Below are 16,188 nucleotides of genomic sequence, written 5' to 3'. Positions count from 1 at the left end.
TTTATAGACCTATAGTCTATATACCTCCAGCCAACTTCTAATAATATTAATAGCTGGATAAATGTCTTTAGCCTTCAAATGTTCTATATAAAACTGCTATTTTAGTTTTTAATCATCAGTAATTTTTCAAAAATATTGAAATTTATCAAAATTTCTATGAAAATTTTAAGAACGACAATTTTTATTGTTCTATTCAATTCTCATTCAAATTATTATTCAAGTTTTATTTCTTCCATTTATATTTCATTGTCCCAACATTGTAAAGGCTTGGGACCCCCAAGTCTAGTTGGTACACTTTAACTTCGATATATCATCATATTTATCTTTTCAAATTAATTATTAATTGTTTTTAAATGATTTTGAGTACCACATATAATGCTATTTGTAATTAAGTTCACAAAAATCAAAACCTAAATTTAATATCTATTATTGTAATTCCAAATTCCATGTTTTCAACTCTTTTAACATATTAATGAAAAGGTCCAGGACTGTCAAGTCTAGTAAACATTTTTTTTGTTCGATTTATAGTTCAAAAATTTTTAAATTTTTGAAAATCTTCTATAGGCCCAACTCCCAAATCCAGTAACTTTTACCAAAAGATTTATTTTTACAGAAACCCCAGTTGAAAATTTATCTGAATTGTTGCCTGTTATCAATTTTCTTCCAATCAAACTATTTTAAACTATCTTCCTTTTAGTTTGGAAGTAAATGTTTTTCAACTAAGACTTTTGCCTATTGTAAGTAATTTCATGTAGTTGCCAATAATGGGAGTTGAAGAGGCCAACTATTGTAAACTTAGTTAAGGTTTCAGTTTGTGAGAGAATTTATTGTAATTTTTCATCTGCTACAAGCTGAGCTCTGGCTGTTCTATTGAGAATGCTTAAATAAGCAGTATCTATATCAATCCCTCTGATTTTGTTTATTTTATAATTCATTTTAGAAATATGGATACAATTTTTGTTTTAAACCGACAATCCAAAGCTTTATTATTTCTATAATAATACTTATATCCAATTAGTTGATAGTTCAATGAAAAAAATACTAAAATCAAATTCTTAATTTTTCTAAGCCATAGCCCAGCTATATTGTCAAAATTATAAACCATTATACTTCTTCTAATTGTCAAGCCAAAAGCCTTAAGCCCCGCAGACACTCATCGATTTTTGTTCGTACAGTATTTTTCCGTCCTTATAAATTCTATTAGATTAAACAGATGATTTCAAACAGATGATGTTTGTCAATTTCCGTTCAATCTGAATTCATAAGGACGCCAAAATATCTTATGAACAGAAATCAATGTGTGTGTGTGCAGGGCTTTACTGATTGCATCAATCCTTTTTATATTAATCACTCCCTTATGAATTGAAAAATATTACTTATTCCATACATTAGTCTATCCATAGCTCAGCTTATGCTGGGTGAACTTCTTCACAATATTATTGTTTTTTTCTAATTTGTCTACTGTTGAATAATAATTTCAAGAATGAAATTGATCGGCTATTATGATTATCATATTCAATTGAAATAATTATACCTATATTCTAAAATTACATTGATAATATATTTTTGCAGAAGTCGCAGTTGAAAATTCATATAAATTCTTGTCTGTTATTTCAAAAATTGTATTTAAATATATATTTTAGCAGAAGTTACAGTTGAAAATTCATATAAATTCTTGTCTGTTATTTCAAAAATTGTATTTAAATATATATTTTAGCAGAAGTTACAGTTGAAAATTCATATAAATTCTTGTCTGTTATTTCAAAAATTGTATTTAAATATATATTTTAGCAGAAGTTACAGTTGAAAATTCATATAAATTCTTGTCTGTTATTTCAAAAATTGTATTTAAATATATATTTTAGCAGAAGTTACAGTTGAAAATTCATATAAATTCTTGTCTGTTATTTCAAAAATTGTATTTAAATATATATTTTAGCAGAAGTTACAGTTGAAAATTCATATAAATTCTTGTCTGTTATTTCAAAAATTGTATTTAAATATATATTTTAGCAGAAGTTACAGTTGAAAATTCATATAAATTCTTGTCTGTTATTGAATTTCTCCAATTCAACTATTGTGAATTTAGCTCTAGTTAGTTTGTAAGTGAATAAATTAAACAAATACTATTGTCTATTGTAAGTACTGTATTTGCTCGTGTATTATGCGCACCCCAAAAACTAGAGTACATTTTCATGAATAAAATACAGTAACTATATTATCAAAGCTTTTATTTGAAACAACGTTTATAATGATTATTGATCTACAAAATATTCATTTAATTAAGTTGGAATAAAAAAGATACTGTCAGATACACATAATTTATTCGAGCCATACTTAAGTTTCAATGCACTAAGGCATCATCTTCAGTGGTCTTTTTTCATTTTAAGATGATGCCTTAGTGCTTTGAAACTAAAGTTTGGCTCAAATAAATTATGTGGAACTGACAATATTGTTTTTATTCCAATTTAATATGGAGAAATTCCACAATATCTCTGTTCATGGTGTAAATTTTATTCATTTATTGTTTGAAAACGTAAAATACTATATTTAGAACTTAGTATACATTATTAACAAACACATTAGGAAAAGCTGACTTGTTGATTATCGTTGACTGATCATCGTGAACATTTTTGTCAAACTGTACATACCGGCATTCTGTCTCAATTTTGAAAATTACGCGTATGATGCGAAACAACGAATTTCGCTTTGTATTTTTTGAAAAGAAAAATGAATTTTTTTAAATAGGGCGTGTCATACACTAGCAAATACGGTAATTTAAGGTGGTTAGGGTTGGCTATAGGGGTGTTGGGAGGCCAATTGTTGTAAACTTATAGTTTAGTTTTTAGTTTGTAATTTTGCGAATTTATTGTAAATTTTTCACCCACTAAAAGCTGAGCCCTGGCTGGTCTATTGAGCATAAATAGAAATAAGTATCCATTCATACTAATTATTATATATCCATAGTAACAAAAATTCCTCTAATATTAATTATTTTGTGATCTAGTTTGAAAATATTAATACTTTTTTTCTAATTGGCAAGCCTTAGCTTCACTGATTCTCTATATCCCTAACCAAAATTAACTCGTCTGTTTATATTATAAACATACTATGATACTAAATTCACTTATTCTACTTATAATCATACTAAAATCAGTTATTCCTCTAATATCGATTACTTCATAATTATTCATTTGAAAAAATATTAATATCAATATTAAAATGTTGATAAAATAGTTAATTATACTAATTCAATCAAATTATCAATACTGTACAAAGACTCACTGATTATACAATCATAATAATATAAATTCCATCAACATTGATAACTTCAAAATCAATTTTTTTAATAATAATAATTTCCAGAAATTAAGTCAAAGCCATACTAATTCTATAATTATACACACATCAGTTCCTCTAATATAAATCACTTCATATTTATTTAAAAAATATTACCACCTATTTCTTCAATTTGTTAAGCCATAGCTCAGCTCATATTGTCAAAATTACTTGTACTTATTTTTTCAAATTGACAAGCTAAAGACTTATTGATTCTATAATAGTAGTATTTATTGTTCCATTTAATTCTCATTTAAATTATTATTCAAGTTTTATTTCTTCCATTTATATTTCATTGTCCCAACATTGTAAAGGCTTGGGACCCCCAAGTCTAGTTGGTACACTTTAACTTCGATATATCATCATATTTATCTTTTCAAATTAATTATTATTTGTTTTTAAATGATTTTGAGTACCACATATAATGCTATTTGTAATTGAGTTTACAAAACTCAAAACCCAAATTTAATATCTATTATTGTAATTCCAAATTCCATGTTTTCAACTCTTTCAACATATTAATGAAAAGGTCCAGGACTATCAAGTCTAGTAAAAAATTTTTTTTGTTCAATTTGTAGTTCAATTAATTTAATCATTTTTGAAAATCTTCTATAGGCCCAACTCCCAAATCCTGTAACTTTTACCAAAATATTTATTTTTACAGAAACCCCAGTTGAAAATTCATCTGAATTGTTGCCTGTTATCAATTTTCTTCCAATCCAACTATTTTAAACTTTCTTCCTTTCAGTTTTGAAGTAAATTTTTTCAACTAAGACTTTTGCCTATTGTAAGTAATTTCATACTGTATATGTGTATATATAATTATTGTTTTCAGAGTACTTTTTCCTTTGTGTAAATTGTGAAATTCGATGATTTTTTTCTAAAGTCGTCAAAACAGCTGTTCTACAGATGAAATATCTTGACTATGACTGTGTACTTTTTATACCATGTAGGCCTACTATGAGGTTGACGAATTCTTGTTAGAGTGAAAAAAATTATCTAAATTTTTCAAATTTAATGAATTGTTAAATGTTATTAGAGTTTTATTTTAAGATTGATATTTTATGTTATTATGTTATTTATCTGTGACGTTTTTCAACTGTATTACATTGTTTTTGTTATACTTTTGTTGAGAATAAAATATTATTATTATTATTATTATTATAAACTGCTCTACCTACCTACCTCATGCACGAGATGGAGATTACAAAGTCCATTTCTCAAGGATGGGGTGGACCACATTAGTTTCCCAGGAAAAAGACTCATGCCAGTTGATAGATCTGATAAATAAATATACAGGATATGAATTTGAAAAAAAATCGTTAGAGCCGTTTTCGAGAAAACCGTGAAAAACATGGTTTTTTAGTCATTTTCCGCCATTTTTCTCAAGAATATTACGGAGCTCCTGAAATTTTCCCAGAAATGAGACTAATGCCAGTTGATAGGGCTTATAAATAGCTATCCATGGTATAAATTTGAAGAAAATCGTTAGAGCCTTTCTCGAGAAAACCGTGAAAAACATGGTTTTTTAGTCATTATCCACCATTTTTCTCAAGAATATTACAGAGCTCCTGAAATTTTCCCAGAAATGAGACTCATGCCAGTTGATAGGGCTTATGCTATCCATGGTATAAATTTGAAGAAAATTGTTAGAGCCGTTTTCGAGAAAACCGTGAAAAACATGGTTTTTTAGTAATTATCCGCCATTTTTTCCGCCATCTTGGATTGAATTTTATTTAATTTCTTATTGTCGGATCCTCATGGTATAAGGACCTTAGGTCTAAAATGTCAAGTCAATCGGTTGATTGGGAATGGAGTTATCATGTTCACAAACATACACACACACACACATACACACTCACACACAGACCAACACCCAAAAATCATGTTTTTGGACTCAGGGGCCTTGAAACGTCTAGAAAACTGGAAATTGGGGTACCTTAATTTTTTTTGGAAAGCAATACTTTCCTTACCTATGGTAGTAGGGCAAGGAAAGTAAAAACATGACCCTTACAGAAAAATGTACAATCCTGCCGATAAATATGATGAGTTTGAAAATCAGATATCTCCAACAACTTTGAAGCCCCCCTGTTAATTAATTAAAAGTTTAAAAAATGTTATAGTGATAGAAAACTTACTACGATATGGTAGATTTTGTAATACAAGAATGTAAGTAAAGTTACATTTTATTGGAATTTTTTGTCATAAGCAGTTTTTTTCATTTCCCAACAATTTAGTCTGTGGCACTTGTCTGGTTTTCAAACTCAGGCCTTCAAGTATTCATACCGTAATCCAACAAAACAGAAATCAATCAAGAAGATAAATTTTGAAGAGGATTTCAATGCAAAAGACAATATAGACATTTAAATAGATGCATTTTTATTTATTTTTCAATAATACAATAAACCAAATAACAGCAAAAAATAGAATAACTTCCAAACAAAATAAAAGAAGATTATTACAGAAAAGATAATCGATCTCATAAAAATACATAATGTTTATTTTGGTTTCATAATAGTATTGTTTCATATAGTTAGAACTACAAGAGAACAAATTCTTAAAATATGTATCAAAATTATGACCACTACATTATCTTAGATGGTACTGTATTTCTCCATTTCAACAAAGGTATTCATTTAATTACTTCGATATATCAACAAGTCGAACTACTTGTGGATGTCAGCTAACAACATACAACACGCTTAACAGACAGTCAGAGACGGCTTTTCTTGCTATTACAACTCCTTGGCAAACTAGGTTAGAGAATGCAATTCTACCAAAGACTCTATTTCAAACATTCCAATTTTGTAGAATGTTATGCCTTCTCGAAAACAATTAGGCTACTTGGATCTGAGCGTTAAATACGGGATAAAACATTTTTTAAATGTTAATACAAGTTGAAAACTTATCAAAATTTGGGAACAGAACAGTTTTGGGCTATGCCTGTTGTTCTATCCCGATCATGTTCATATGATTTGTAGCTGTATCAAAATAAATAAAACAAATAATTCTATATGTAACCTTCATATGGTTCTAAAAAGTTGGAATACTTTCATCTATATGATAAACTAAGCATTCCAATTTCGTAGAACCTTTCGCTATTTTGAAAAAAATTGGGATACTGGTATCTGAACGTTAAATATATTGGATAAAACAATTTCTTATGTTAATACAAGTGGAAAACAAAAAATTCTATCCGAAACTTTTATGTGGTTCTAAAAAATTGGAATACTTTCATCAATAAATGATGTTGAAGAGCTACAATACGATACAATTATCAAAGTTTAAGATTTTCAACGACTAGTTGAACGTTGAAGATTTTCAACAACTAGTTGATCGTTGAAGATTTTCAACAACTAGTTGAACGTTGCAGATTTTCAACAACTAGTTGAACGTTGAAGATTTTCAACAACTAGTTGATCGTTGAAGATTTTCAACAACTAGTTGAACATTGAAGATTTTCAACAACTAGTTGAACGTTGGAGATTTTCAACAACTATTTGATCGTTGAAGATTTTCAACAACTAGTTGATCGTTGAAGATTTTCAACGACCAATTAGTTGAACGTTGAAAGTCCAACTTGTCATCTTTTCACCCAAGGAAAACATAAATATTGGAGGATTTAGATGGAGGAAGACATGTGAGAGGGGTTTAAGCAAATTCGATGGAACCATTGAGCTCCCCGAACACATTCGGTACAAGATTTCAACACTATCAATCGCCTAATATTTCATTTGAGCTGTGAGTTCAAATAAGCTACCTGAATTATAAAATATGACTCACTCAAACTCTAGTCTAGGTTGCACAAAAGCCGGTTAAATTTCAAACGTGATTAATTCCACGAGAACGAATCAGAAGGCGTTTTTGAAAAGACAGCTTATCTGATTGGTTCTCATAGAATTAATCACGGTTAAAATTTAACCGGCTGTTGTGCAACCGGCACTATGGGTTCCTGGATACGTCAAAATACAACTTATGAATCGAGGAGGAATGTTGTGAATTTTAATAACTAACTTACTTTTAAAATGTTTTCACTCTTGAATAACAAGATCCCTTTGACAAGCCGTCACTGATGGTTTATTTTTCTATCTTATCTAATCAGTTGTCATTATTACCTTATTAGCTAGTTATTTTAATGGTGTCTTGAGTGTTCAGGTACATTCTCTGTAACGTTAGCTGACTTTCAAACAACACACTCAGAATCTCAAACTTTCAAACATCCAGCCTCGTAATCGATTTGCTTACAAACCAAACACATTGTTTACATAATAATTTACATAACAGAGAAGAGGAATGTCGCTTATCACCAAATTATTTTTGAAAATAAAAGATTCAAGTATTATAAATAAAAATTATTTTTAACATATTGTGAAAGTAATCAGTAAATGCATGTCCGTCATCGGACGGACGGCACGCATCGGACGATTAGATTTGATGCATTGTTTTCCATTGGAGTGCGCATACCTTTCTGCATCGTATTGAAAACAATGCATCAAATCTAATCGTCCGATGCGTGCCGTCCGTCCGATGACGATCTGTGTGCGCCTACCTTTAGTAGCCAATTGAAAAAGCTTTGTGTTGATGAAATATTAAACATTAGTTTCTCAGTAAACGATTCTAATAAAATTTAATTTTTGGAAATGGAAATTGATTGTAATAAGCGGCATTTACAACACGGATCCAATTTTAAAGAGAAAACAATACAAGTCATTCTTCAAATCGATTCAAAGATTTTACCACAACCATCTTTTTGTTCTTAGTACATATTTTTTATATCACAGATGTTAACAAGTAACCCTCGTTTGAAGGCTAGCGAGTTGTTAATTCAGCCTTAAACAGTTTCGAATGGAATCTTCATGATACATATTGAAAAACTATTTTCAAGATTATATTTATAAAAATACATTTCGTCATTCTAATATTACATAACTTGCAGAAAATATAGAGTTCAGCCATTCAACATAATTCTCAAGATTATAGAAAAAGTAAATAAATTCTCCCAAGATTTATAGATAACAGAGATTATTGAGGAAATTAAACAATTTGACATATTTAAATAAAGGCGAAGCACAACAATCTACAAACATCAGTATTATTGATAACATCAGTATCATATTTTGGATTTCACAAAAAATGTACAGAAACTATTTAAAAAATACCTACTCAATTGTAATTTTACAATTTAGGAAAGATTTTAAAAATGAACACTTGATAAGATTATGTTGAATGGCGTGAATTTAAATCATCTAAGTTTATAAGTTTGTTAGCATAGAAATATAGAAATAATATTATAAAATTATTAATTTACACTTTCAGTGCTCATACTGCACATAAACCTCGAAACAAAAGGTAAGGAAACTCTATTTAGTTGTTTTACATGGAAATATTAAATTTTATTGGCAACTAACTTATCAAAATACTTTGAAGTGGTCCAACATTTAAAGCAGAGGCTTGAAATATTAATTACAATTTGATGAAAAATCCTATGCACTATTCATAAATTGTTTGATACACACTTGACAAAGTTCAACATTGATAATAAATTTGAAGAATTTTATTAAAAATCTGTAGACAGAGATATTGAATAAGTTTATTATTAAACTACAATACTATACACTAAAAAATTTAACATTGAATATTGATCAAGTACAATATTGATTAATATATTGAAATTTGAATCTGAAGCATAGTACATTCAGAATTAAGATCTTTATTTATCTATAACTTGTCCACATAATGTTAAAGATATTAATTTAAGAGAATAATGTTTTTAATGGAGTTAAATATTGTATGTAAGTATTTGAGGGGTTCTCTTTTGACAGTTCAAAAGAGTATTGTCTTAATAACTCACTGTTTGATATCAAAGGAAATTCTCAAATCCTTAACAAATTCAAGGAAAGGATTACTGTTTTAATGAGTCAAAGTCATCATTAAACTGACAAACTCCATTAAAGAAACACTATAATTACCAATATAATTTATATTTATGTTTAATAAGAATGTCTAAAGAAATCTGAGTTTCTCTGACTAATAATTTCCACGACTATTCTAAGTTTTTGTGAGACCAATTCGAGACTTATCTCAAATTGAAGAATATTGGTTATGATTTACTTGAAAAAATATTGACTGCAATGGTGTCATATTTTTTATTTCACAAACTCTCTAAAAACTTCCATGTTTGAGGATGAAAAATTTTCATTTCTCAGTAATATATTAAATATTTTTGTTCTTCATTTACCACAAACTTTGAAAATGTATATTTGAACAATGAATGGTTTTATTTTGTTGTTCTGAAAAGCTGTGGATAATTTCAAAGTGGTGAATGCAAGAACAAGATAATAAAACTCACATTGTTGTTATGTTTGCTGAATTTATAATGTATAAAAAGTGAATAATTCATATCAGTTTCTCAAAAATACATACAATAACTTTTGCCATGTTATCGAAACATACATCAGCAAAGATGTTGTGCATTTACAACTTTTCACATGGATTGGTATTCTGAATTTTTTTTCAATTGTGTCAAAACACAATTGATACAGTCTCTTCGATGTTGAAAATGGTGAAAACCATTCTTGTGCAGATGAAAATCTTTCTTTAGAACGAGTTTCAATGTTTCTATAATATTGTAAAACCACTAGAAAAGTGAAGTGTAATCTGGGAATTATAGATACTGTACAGTAAAATTTGGATATTCAAAAACATTCTTAGTTTCATAAGGATGTGAATATTTTATATCTGAATACAGTATTCTATTATTTAAACCAACACCTTGAAAATAAACTAAACTATTCAACTAGAACTAAAACTTTATAACTTACATAGGTTTGCAACCAATCCGAAGTTATATTTTGGAGAAAGGTTTTAATTTTACTAGAATTATTCAAGAATATTCAATGAGTTTCTTGAAATAATGAATGAAGAGGATTGGAATGTTTCAATAATAATACATTTCAATTCTAGGAATTTCGAATTAGACTATTAATAATAATATATTCAGATAATCAAATATTTGTAATCGATCAAATTTTCCATCTTTTGTCAATCCTGGACAAAACTTTTAAAATTCTTCTAAGACTCAACGAATCTATACTTTTTTTGTAAGTAAACTATTGGCCTGTTAAGGCAATAACGTTAGGTGAGTTAGGATCATTTTTCTATCAAGATCTCAAGGTAATTAAAAGAATATTATACAAAATACTATTATTTTGTACTCTGCAAACTGCAATCCCATTGATATCTATTGAATTGTTCCCCCTGCAAAGTTTATCAATTTACTTGAAAAATGTTCTAGCTTTAAAAACATCTATGGGAAGAGTTTGATAACTGTTTGAATAGAAAGAGCTTTCTTGGATTTGAGGGAAAATTTGATCTTATACTAGCGGCAAAATATGATATGATCGATGTCCAGGGTTCAACATTACCTCAAAAATAAAATCGAAAGAAAGGACTGATTAGATTTGCTGATAATATCCATTGAAAAAAAAATTAAATCTAATCAAATTTTATTTCGCCATAAACAAAGAATTGAAATTGAAAAAGAATCGAGGTCTTTTAAACATGTGAAATTTCTCAAAGACATTAAAGAGTAGAAGAATAATTCTCAGATGAGCACTAGCCTATGGGAGATATTTTGAGTTCATACAAATATTTATTATTCAGATGAGCCGACTACCTATAAGTACAATTTGTTGCATTTTCTTATCTCTCCAATATTTCTGAACTAATATTTGCAACAAGCTACTCAACAATTCACCAATCAACTTAGCTAATATATATCGTTCAAGTAAGTTGGATTATCATTGGAATTCATACTCAATTAGAGCTGGTAAAAATACAAATATGAATCCAATTAATCTTAAATTTACATCATTACAACAAAAAACAATTACCATCTAACAAAACAATATTAGCATTACAAAAATAAATTCAACTTGCGCGTATCCTTCAACAACAAAAACAAAATTTATAACATTTAATATAAGCATTTATTAAAGATATCTGTACATAAAGTTGGTAGAATTTTACCCGAGATGGCAATGGGTGTTGCTGGTAGTTTTCAATGGGACTTGTTCAAGAAATTTACTTGGCAAATTCCTTAATCATAACTAGTTTAAACTCAATGTCTCATAGAGACAGTATGCTTACAAGATCTAAAAACACTCCAGTTAACAGCAAAGCTTCTCTAGATTTTTAAATTTTCAAGAATGTACTTCGCGGTTTTGTTTGCATGATCTCGGTAATTTTTAGGAGGAGAAATGTCATCTTCGAATTGACACCTACATATTTATATGTGAACAAAGAGCTCACAGGTAATATGATAAATGAGTATAAGAAGATTTTTATTTTTCTACTAGATTTATAGTTTGTATACTAGGGATGTGAGACGACTGTGTACAAGAAAAAATGTAGTCCAGACTCTAAACACAAAAGAGAGGTCTAGACACATCCTGTCTTCAAAAGAGAGGTCATCAACAAGACACCAAAATCTAGAGCGACATGGTTTAAGCGTTTGTCCAGATAAAATATACGTTTTTCTCTAGTCTAAAACTAAAAATAGAGAAGCTTTACTGTATTTTAAATGTGCATACTTCACAGATGAACATTTCATAATGTTTATTACAGCTCCCGTCATCAGTCGAAATTTCAAGGATCATTACCATGAAATATTTAACATACAAACAAATGAGGTTTTGCTCGGCGCATGATACGGCATTACTGGGTCTCCGAATGCGTAGGTTATATTAGTATAACGTATCCGTAAAAAGTCTCAGAGATAAAAGTGACAAATATAACTCAAGTTTGGAAAGTCATTTTTCACATTCATCTTTCATCAAGTAGGCTTCAGGTGGAAGTAGAGCTACAGTCTCTATTTCTAATTGTAAATATCTTACAATATTATTTCCCAACGTAGCAACTACAGTTTATCAAATAACATAGCATAGATGAGTTCCCTTACAAAACAATTTCCAGTTACAAACAAATTTTATGTGAGCTTGTAAAAGTGGAATAGTTCTCAGTCGTTTTTCAATAGACCAACTAATTGGTATAATATAGTCTTTATATTTTAAAGTAAAATTCTATCAGGTCTTAACAGAATAGATTTTCAATTTCATTCACTTTCTACCAATTAGTTCTCATGTAAATTTGAGCTAGCTCACAACTTTAATTCGATTATCAAAATAAACTAAGTTCAGGTAAACGTTGGAAAATGTAATTAATGAAACATTACAAACTGGAAATCACTTGTAAATTTGAGCTAACTCAGAAATTTTAACAGATTAAAAAGAAATGTGATGAGAAAATCTTCTCTGAAAACCAAAATTCATTACTTTTCCCATCAAAAGTGTAACTTACAAAAGTGAACAAAATAGCAGCTTAAAATAATTCATATTAAAGGAATACTCCAACGTTCAAAAGAAATATATATTCCCCAATAGCAAATAATACTGTTTCTCACTGATTTACACATTCAATTGGAGATAATATTGAGTGATTTTCATAACTTATAAAATATTGCACCAAGCAATGTTGAGATGGCCAGCTAGCCAAATCAGACAATAAAAATAACAGTCTTCAATGTACTTCCTTACTAAAATAAAAATCCTGATTGAGATATGTTCACTTCCATCATATTTCTGACTCTTTGAAGTATATTTCTGACTCTTTTGAATTATAAATCAAAATTATGGCGAGCACTTGTGAATATGAACTATATCCACAAAAAATGGTGTGTTGTGTGCATTTTATGTCCAAGAAAATAAGGGGTATAATATTTAAAGGTACTGTATTATTAATATTGTGCATAATATTGAATAGATGGCATGATATACATATATTATATGGAATCCACGTTCTATCTTAATTATCCCACTCACGAAGATCTGCCGACATCTTGAAAATATTGGTATTGTTGGCAATATTTAGATCATCTTGAAAATATTGGTATTGTTGGCAATATTTAGATCAAGAAGGCCTTTCTAGAGCATAGTTTACGATGAATAGCTACTTTTATAATAAGGAGATATTACACTCAAATATTCATTGGTAAGGTAATCTTTGCACCCTGACTTCCTTGAAAACATTTACACATGTAATAAGCATCTCCGTCGCACTCTTATATTCATTTTAAGATCTCCATTCCACTTCTATTACTACAGCATTTTACTTTAATTATAGTACTAACACGAATATTTAATATGCTCTTCTAAGGCCTTCATCTTCAGTGAGATGTTGTCAATCCAATGTTTATACATAAATGTAACATCATTCCTGTATTTAAACGCGATATAATCACGAAAACTGCATCTTTGGTTCAATGCCTTGAAACTTATTCAAACACAACCAGAAACTCCAGTTCAGCTCTCAAAGTATGCGAACTTGCACTCATTTTATAATATTATGTGCTATGTTCATAGAAGATATACTACTGGGTTTCTCCAACTCATACACAAGTGTTAAAATACTCTTAGTCAATATTCATCATACTCATAATATATTATAAAGTCATTATTCAATACGTTCTTAATCCAAAATTGTCTCATAGATAGTATTATAATGACATTCATATTGTATTCATGTTAAAATGCCTTTATCACATAATGTATGGAAGATTAACAAACGGCTGCACAAATGTTGAATCGAGTTTTCAGATTTGAGACGGTGATCGAAATACAAATTGATCGAATGTATGCGAACAGTAAATATACAAAAGAGATTGGGCTAATCTGTCAAAATTTATCAAATGGTCGATTTTCTAATTATGTTTGTTAAACACATAATTACTTGATTCAATGTCAAATTTAAATCAATAATAATTTCATAATGATTATTTTTTGTAAGTGCTGGTTGCACAAAAGCCGGTTAAATTTTAACCGTGATTAATTCCAAGAGAACCAATCAGAGAAGCCGTTTTATCAAAAAGGCCTTCTCTGATTGGTTCTCATGAAATTTAACACGGTTAAAATTTAACCGGCTTATGTGCAACCGGGCTTTAGTGTTGTAATGGAAATTGGACTCAAAACTAACATAACCAAATTTTTGGACAACTAAAAGTACCGTTTCAAAATAAAGGGGAGGATCAGTTTTGAGGTATACCTATTGTTCCTCCTCCAATCATTAAAATGAATTATATCAATATTGGTGATTTAAAAAAAATAATGTTAAGCTACTAACTCATATAGAACAAAACTAAAAATTCAGATGATTATTTAGCACAACATTTGTTTAGCCGGATGTTAATCAGTTTCATTTCTCTATTTCAAAGCAAGAAGGATGGAAAATAATGAAGTCGCTATTACTGCCAACGCGCATCTTAGTTCGCGCAAGTTGATCAGCCATCTTGTATAAAAGCATCACATCTTTTGGTATTAGAGACCAAGCTATGCGATTTGTTAATCAACTTCAACATCAAATTACAAAATGGTGATTTGAAATTTCGATCGTCTCTTAAAAAATTTCTGGTCTGGAGAAAACAATCATGTTTGTAAGCATATGGTTTTCTCCACATCAGATTAGACCAACTCCTTTATAGGAGTGGATATGGTACATCATGAGATTGTTTCCTCTAGACAAGACCAGACAGTCTGTCATGGAGAAGATCAAATATATGTGAGGCCTAAGATAGCTACCAAACAGTTTGCCTCGTAAATTCAACATGCTAATACATAGAGCGACTTTATCTTTCCTATCCTCCTTGCTTCAAATAACACATTTTCTCAAATCATAAGACATTTTATAAAACAACCTCTCTTGTAATTGGTTCAACAATATTCGCACTGATTTTATTGGTGAAACCCGACTAGATGTATACAGGTATACTCTTGCTCTCTCACTCTCTCTCTACATGAATAAAATCATTGAGCGGTTAGACAAAATTGATTTACAAGGTCTTCTTTCAGTCCAAACATGATCTGTACAACATTTTAATAAAATATATATCAATTATTAAATCCACATAATTCGATGACTTAAAATATGTAGCCTACTTTCAGCAGTGTAGGTACTTTGCAGCGTGAAGGGATCTTAAATGGAATACAGCATTTGAATTTCATACACTCGTTGACTTTTAAATTCACACGCATTATTCTTTAATAATTAATTCACTAGAGACGATAATTAGTTTTGGGCTAGCGCCTGTTTTCTCTTTTCAATATTCTAATGCATTCGACCGAATATGGAAATAAATATAAACTGAATGTCGAGTAGAAGCTGATTAACTGAAACTAATCAATAATGTAACTTCATGGACAAAGATTAAATGAGATAAAGGCGATAGAATTTAATTGGCAAATTTGTATTCAAGATTTGTAAGTACAATGAGAATCGCCAGCATGGTGAATATTATATTGAAATATTCCAATTTAATACTGTTCCGGTAATGTGAAGCTTACATAACGATGGGATGAGATTTCTTGGGGACCATAACACAGCAATACCAATTATTTGTACCAGTCGATTTACAGCTTTCTTCTGCACAGTGGACGGATGAAATTTTATTCGATCAAATCAATCAAATATGTCTCACATTTCTCATAATATCAGTTCAACGAACACACAAAGAGGATGATGCAAATGCGTATTAAACTAAAGGGGATAAGATTAAAGCTGCGTTTTCGTTTGTGCGTAAATGCCGTCGACGAGCACGACAGGGTAAGGATCTCAGATTAGGCAGATTTCAATTTGTCTAAATAACCTAAAAGATTATGTTCAATTATGTTTTAATGAGGGAGATTGAGTTTATACTTTTAAATGGCAATATCCTATTATATTAAGCGAGCAATTTCTGTATGTATACCGGGTGCTTCAAAAAAATGTATACACACTTTAAACAATCGTAGTTTTATCGCT

Source organism: Nilaparvata lugens, chromosome 2 (assembly GCF_014356525.2).
Source record: "Nilaparvata lugens isolate BPH chromosome 2, ASM1435652v1, whole genome shotgun sequence".
Classification (NCBI taxonomy): domain Eukaryota; kingdom Metazoa; phylum Arthropoda; class Insecta; order Hemiptera; family Delphacidae; genus Nilaparvata; species Nilaparvata lugens.
Note: the sequence above shows the minus strand (reverse complement) of the source record.